The sequence below is a fragment of the Grampus griseus genome (assembly GCF_964374135.1).
Source record: "Grampus griseus genome assembly, chromosome: 14".
NCBI lineage: Eukaryota > Metazoa > Chordata > Mammalia > Artiodactyla > Delphinidae > Grampus > Grampus griseus.
This window is the reverse complement of record NC_139008.1, coordinates 56,645,653-56,651,947: the sequence shown is the minus strand read 5'-3', so window position 1 is coordinate 56,651,947 and position 6,295 is coordinate 56,645,653. Positions and strand designations below refer to the sequence as shown.

The 6,295-nt window shown below is 44.2% G+C and overlaps 1 pseudogene across 1 annotated transcript; it reads left to right on the top strand.

The window, feature by feature from the left end:
• Nucleotides 1-1,146: 1,146 nt before the first annotated feature.
• LOC309832737 (large ribosomal subunit protein eL29-like) lies at nucleotides 1,147-1,650 on the top strand (annotated as a pseudogene). The gene has a single exon. The product of its transcript is annotated as a large ribosomal subunit protein eL29-like (transcript).
• Nucleotides 1,651-6,295: the final 4,645 nt, after the last annotated feature.

Sequence of the window (6,295 nt, the reverse complement as noted above, 5' to 3'; positions counted from 1 at the left end):
AAAAGACAAAGGAGAAAGGATTTGAGGTTTTAAGGGTGGCAAGCTGTGGAAAGATATATAGATATAAATATATATAGGAGGAAACTAATGGAAGATAAGGGTTGTTTTAGTAAAGTTTGTTATGTAGATTCCTCTTGGTATTGTTCCTGGGCTACTAAGAGTCTAGAGCTGTCTTCCTCTTCCTCCTGAGAGAGGGAGACACCCTAACACATGGAAATATAAATCCTGCTCTTAAGCAAATAGAGGAGGACAAAGAGTTTGTTTGGCAGGTGCTGCTTCTCAACTGTCTTCAGCTCAGAATAATCCTTATGCCAAAGTGGCATATTTTGGGGTGGCATCTGATCCCCTATACATTCTTACCCTATTCCCAGGCAATTCAGATGCATAATAAAGCTTGAGAGGTGCTAGCTTTCAGCCCTTAGAGTTTCTAGAGTGGATGTGTTCACGTGTGCAGATGCTGCTGCATGTCAAATGGCACAATGGGCCCAGTCTCTAGCTTACATCTCACTACCAACTTCACTCAACACCATAGCAGGAACAAGCTTCAGTTTCTGATGACAATGTAGATACTAATGCCCTGATACGACATAAAGTGGAATTAGGGCCAAGAATTGGATTAGTTACTATCTATCAAAATAAAAAAAAGTACACTGGGGCTTCCCTGGTGGCGCAGTGGTTGAGAATCTTCCTGCTAATGCAGGGGATACGGGTTCGAGCCCTGGTCTGGGAAGATCCCACATGCTGCGGAGCAACTGGGCCCGTGAGCCACAACTACTGAGCCAGCGTGTCTGGAGCCTGTGCTCCGCAACAAGAGAGGCCGCGATAGTGAGAGGCCCATGCATCGCGATGAAGAGTGGCCCCCACTTGCCACAACTAGAGAAAGCCCTCCCACAGAAACGAAGACCCAACACAGCAAAAATAAATAAATTAATTAAAAAAGAATAGTCTCCATTCTTTATATAAAAAAAAGTACACTGAACTTAGTGAGGCTGCTACTTGACACAGACAGTGCCTTAGAGCCTATTAATTCATTTACGTGCTCAGATTTCTCTGGGAAATATTTAAGGCATAGTACATAAATCAACAAGATGGCTCTTTCGTTTTCAATCCCAGGCACTGTGAGATCCACGGGCTTTCAGTGCAGACATGACCAAGTCCAAAAACCACACCATGAACAAGCATTCCCGAAACTGGCACAGGAATGGCATCAAGAAGCCCCAGTCACAAAGATATGAAACTCTTAAGGGAGTAGACCCCAAGTTCCTGAGGAACGTGGACTTTGCCAAGAAGTACAAAGAAGGGCCTTAAGAAGATGCAAGCCAACAACGCCAGGGCCATGAGTGAACGTGCCAAGGCTATCAAGGCACTCGTAAAACCCAAGGAGGTCAAGCCCAAAATCCCAAAGGGCGGCAGCCCCAAGCTTGGTCAACCTTCCTACATCACTCACCCCAATCTCAGGAAACATTATTGTGCCTGCTTTACCAAGGGTCTCAGGTTCTGCTGGCCAAAGTCCAAGGCTCAAACCAGGCCCAGGCTGCTGCTGTGGCTCTTGCCCTGGCTTCAGCTCAGGCTCAGGCTCCCAAAGGTGGCCAGGCCTCCAAGAAGGTTCCAGTCAGCTCTGCTGACTCAAGGACAGAAGGACTGGTATGACCTCTGGGCTGCCACCTGCACGGGGCTGGTGTCCTCCTGTGCTATTTGTACAAATAAACCTGAGGCAGGATCTGTCAAAATCAATTAATCAAGAAGAGGGTCTTAGTTAAAAGTCAGAGTCAAGACAGAATAAAAACAAGAGTAGGGACATAAAATTGAATCAGGGTTGAAAATGTACACCATGAAGTCTAAACTCTTTTTCATGAGTGGGCCACAAATTTATGCTGCATTCTAGTATGCAAACATGAGAATAAACCCAGTCAACACCATTCTCATATGATAAAAAGAAGCCAATTGCTAAGAAGGAAGACAGTATTCTCTGTTCCTCTTCACAGTGAAACTTCTCAGAGGTGTTGTTTACACACACTACCCCTACCTCCTTGCCTCTGGTTCTCTCTTTGACCTACTCTCCATCTGGCTTCTGCTTCCCTAGTCCACAGAAGTTGCTCTTGACAAGTTTACTGTAGTCTTCATGTTGCCAAATGCAATGACCAGTGGTCCTTTCTCTGTCCCCGCCTCGTTTGACTTCTTACTACCTCTCCTCCTGGTTGACCACTCATTATTAGAACATCATCCTCTTTGGCATCTGCAATACCACATTCTCCTGGTTTTCCTCCTGGTTTGCTGGCTGCTCCTTCCCTTCACATGCTATGGTTTCTTCAGGATACTGTATCCTGGGACCACTTCCCTTCTACATCACCACTTTCCTTATGTGATCTCATACCCCTAAGGCTTTAAATGTGATATGTACTGAAGTCTCCCAAATGTTCATCTTGTGGATCTCCTCTCTCCTCTGGGCTCTAGATACAGATACAACTGCCTCCTCAACACTTCCACTGAGATATACCAAATGGCATTCAAAATGGTGTTCAAACAGAAGATTCTTCATTTTATACTCAAACCAAGTCCTTCCACAGTTGTCTCAAGAAATAGCATCACCATCCAGCCAGTAACTATGCCCAGAAGCTAGACCATCCTCCCTGGCTCCTTCTTTTCTCTAATCCCCCCACATCCAATACCTAAATCCTATCAATTCTGCCTCCAGAAAGCCTCAAATACATCCCATCTCTACCACCACTACCTTCACCAGACGACTGCCAGAGCCTCCTCAGCTTCTACTCTCACCCTATCCAAGCCTCTCTCCACAGAGCAGTCAAAATAAGCTTTTAAATTCATACATCAATCTAGGCAATGGTCACCAAAAAAAGGACAACCAGAATTATGGACCTCCTAAAGAAAGTACACAACACCTCCCATGAGATTGTGTTTTCAAAAATATGAAACCTATATTTAATCATGTCTCTATCCCTAGATAGTAATTTATAGGAAAAACAGAAGCATTTCTTGGATTGTTTAACACATCACTGGGGGAAGTGTCAGAGTTGTGTGGAAGGGAAGTATAGTAATAGCCCTCTCGGGGGCCTGCAGCAGCAGGTCAGCCCAGGTGCACAGCTCTTAGACCTGATCAGAGAGGAATTGGACGAAGGAGCAGCCCAAACATTTTCTGGCTAGTTCTTCCTCAGCAAGTTTTTTCAGCCAGGCTCTTGATAAATGCTGAGAAACAATGTGTTGCTGAGATGTTTCTCACCAACCTGCACCTGGAGGCAGCTAGGTTGAGTGATCAGGGGCCGCAAATCAGGGGCAAAAGAAACAACATATGATGAGAACATGCTAGGCAAGGAAGGGCTTCTAAAGGCCACAGGAACCCATGGCACTGTGGCCTACATGTGACCATGAAGGCTTCTAAACATTCTTACTGAATTCACTTAAAACAGATCTGCCTTTGAGTTAACACTTCTCTGCCCAGTGCTCTCAGAAGCCATCTATCTACTCAACTTGTTGGAAAAATAAACAGTGGTGCAATGTGATATTTGTCACATTTGAGGGTGACACCTCTTCTACAAAACCCAACAAAATGTGGGTTTTCCTTCAGCTCACAGCAGTGGGGTAAACAGGATGGAATTTCTGATTAGGCTATAAACCCAGACTTAAATGGATAAGGCAGTTGCTAAGCCCACATCTCACTTTTCTTTCCAGATACACAGTACAGGTGTTCCCTGGGGGAAGATGGCATATCTTACAGAATCACTAATGCCAAAATATGTCAAAGTGGATGGAAAGAAAACACCATCAGCATGTAGCTTTCATCAAGAAGGTCTCCAGAAACTGTTCACAAATAATATGGAATTGATACAGTAAAAGGTAGCAGGATCTACTTTCCCTGACTTGGTGTGAATGACTTTAGGGAAGTAGCTAAAATATTTTGATATTTGTTTTAGCTTTCTTTCACATAAGGGTATGGTTACAGGCCTCAATGGATTTGATATGAATTTAAATTTAAGAGAGTATATGAAATGACTAGCAAAATGTCTGACGTAGTAGACGTTCAACAAATACTGACTCTAATGAATTAACCTTACTTGCAATTCATGCTATTAGCAGTTCAAATCCCCACTGTGAACAGATAGCTTTTCTGACCCTTGGTGCTAGCACTGAGTTACTAAAAACAACAGGAATTTCTCCAAGGTGACCGTCCACCCCCTAATCCTTTTTTTTCTTTCTCTAAACCTCAAATCCCCCTCAACCACTTATCCACTTTCCTCCTCCAGGAAGAATGGTGTAGCTAAGCAATTAAAATCAGAAACAGGAATTAGATCCCTGAGTTCATCTATCTAATGACCACCCTCCCCAAGAGCTCCCACAAAAAGAGGGATAATTATGATGTGAGGTGGCAGAGAAAACTAATGCAAAATAAGAATGGAAAGTAAGTGGATGGAAAATGTAAAACCAGGACAGAGGGGGGGGGAAGAAAGAAAACATTGAGTTATAGGTATCTTAGGGCTCCATTCTACTGGGGAAATGAAAAATTAACATAAGAACAAATGAATAAGCAAGAAATTTAAAGACAATATTAGCTGAGACCCTATTATATTAAAATGTCTCGGGCTTCCTTGGTGGTGCAGTGGTTGAGAGTCCGCCTGGCGATGCAGGGGACACGGGTTCGTGCCCCGGTACGGGAGGATGCCACATGCCACGGATCAGCTGGGCCCGTGAGCCATGGCCACTAAGACTGCAGGTCCGGAGCCTGTGCTCCGCAACGGGAAAGGCCACAGCAGTGAGAGGCCCACGTACTGAAAAAAATAAAAATAAAAATAAAATGCCTCACCTGCCCCCCAACAACCTCTCCCCCCACCATACCCACCACACACACACACACACACACACACACACACACACACACCCTCTAAACACAGACTTCACTTGGAATCGAAGCAAAAATCTCAGGGGCGTGGACATGCAAGTAGTTATAAACACCCAGATTAGTAACTAGCTCCGTCACTTATTAGCTGTGTGTCTTGGCAAGGTATGTAACCTTCCCAAGGCTCCGATTTTTATCTGTAAAGCAGGCATGCTAATAGATAATTCATGGCTATAGGAATTAAATTGATCATCCATACAAGGTGCTAAGTACAGTACCCCACTCACAGAAAGTGCTTAATAAATGTTAATTGTCATCTTTGTCATTGTGATTGTCAGTTAAGTGACACAAGTCTGCCTTTTTATACTAAGGATCTTTGGTAACATAATTCATGAGTGGCTAATTTTAGTGATTGACACTACAATGCATAAAACTTAACCCTCATCCTTTGATTCCTTATGATTGGAAAAAATCAGATAAAATATACGCCCATGCTCTGTAATTAACTTCAACTGAACATTAAAGATAAATACCTGTAATCCTTCCTACCTGTTTCCATAGTGAGGCATTTAGATATATCAGGTGTCTCTCCCTGATAGATGGGGCCCTCGATACTGAGCAGGGCCCAGTGGAGCTCCTGGGCACAAAAGCCTTTCTGTGTTCTGCATTTCTTTGATTACAAGAAATAGGCTTCATTCAGCCTCCATGACCTTCTCTGAGTTCCAATGGGCAGATTTAAGCAGTTGTTAATTAGGGGAGGGAGGGGATGTGAGACAAGGGAGAAACAATCAAGAGAAACAATAGTGCAGCCTTGGGGCAAGGTCCTGGTTCCCCACCAAGGGATATACACAACAATATCTTCCAGCTGTTTTGCAGTTACTGAAACCCCCACCAGGTGGGAGAAGTTAATGGTTAATGACGGTGTGCTGCCCACAAGCAAGTAGACCCCAGACCAGTTGGAACTAGGTAATGATGCTGACTCCCACTTATCTCACCACCAACCAATCAGAAGAATGTCCACAAGCTGATCACGCCCTCTTTGAATTATTACTATAAAACTTCTCACTACCCTCTCCAAGTTGGGACACAGTTTTGAAGGCATTAGCCCGCTACGGCTCCCTTTGCCTGGCAAAGCAATAAAGCTATTTTCTACTTCACCCAAAACTTTGTCTCTGAGATTTAGTTTGGTGTCAGAGTACAGAGGCCAGTTTCGGCTTCACCCTCAGGTATCAACTTTCAGGAAGAGACACACTTTGAAACAGGGCAATGATGAGATACCTCTGCCTTGCCCCTAAGCCCATGAGTAACAAGAAAGACTAGTCCCTGTGCCTCCAGACTCCCCCAGCATACCAGGAAAGCGTAGTAGGGTGTGCATTCTCTAGCTCCTCTACCTGGAAATTCAGAGGTGGGAATTCAGGCCATGTATAGGGCCTGCCACATATTCTA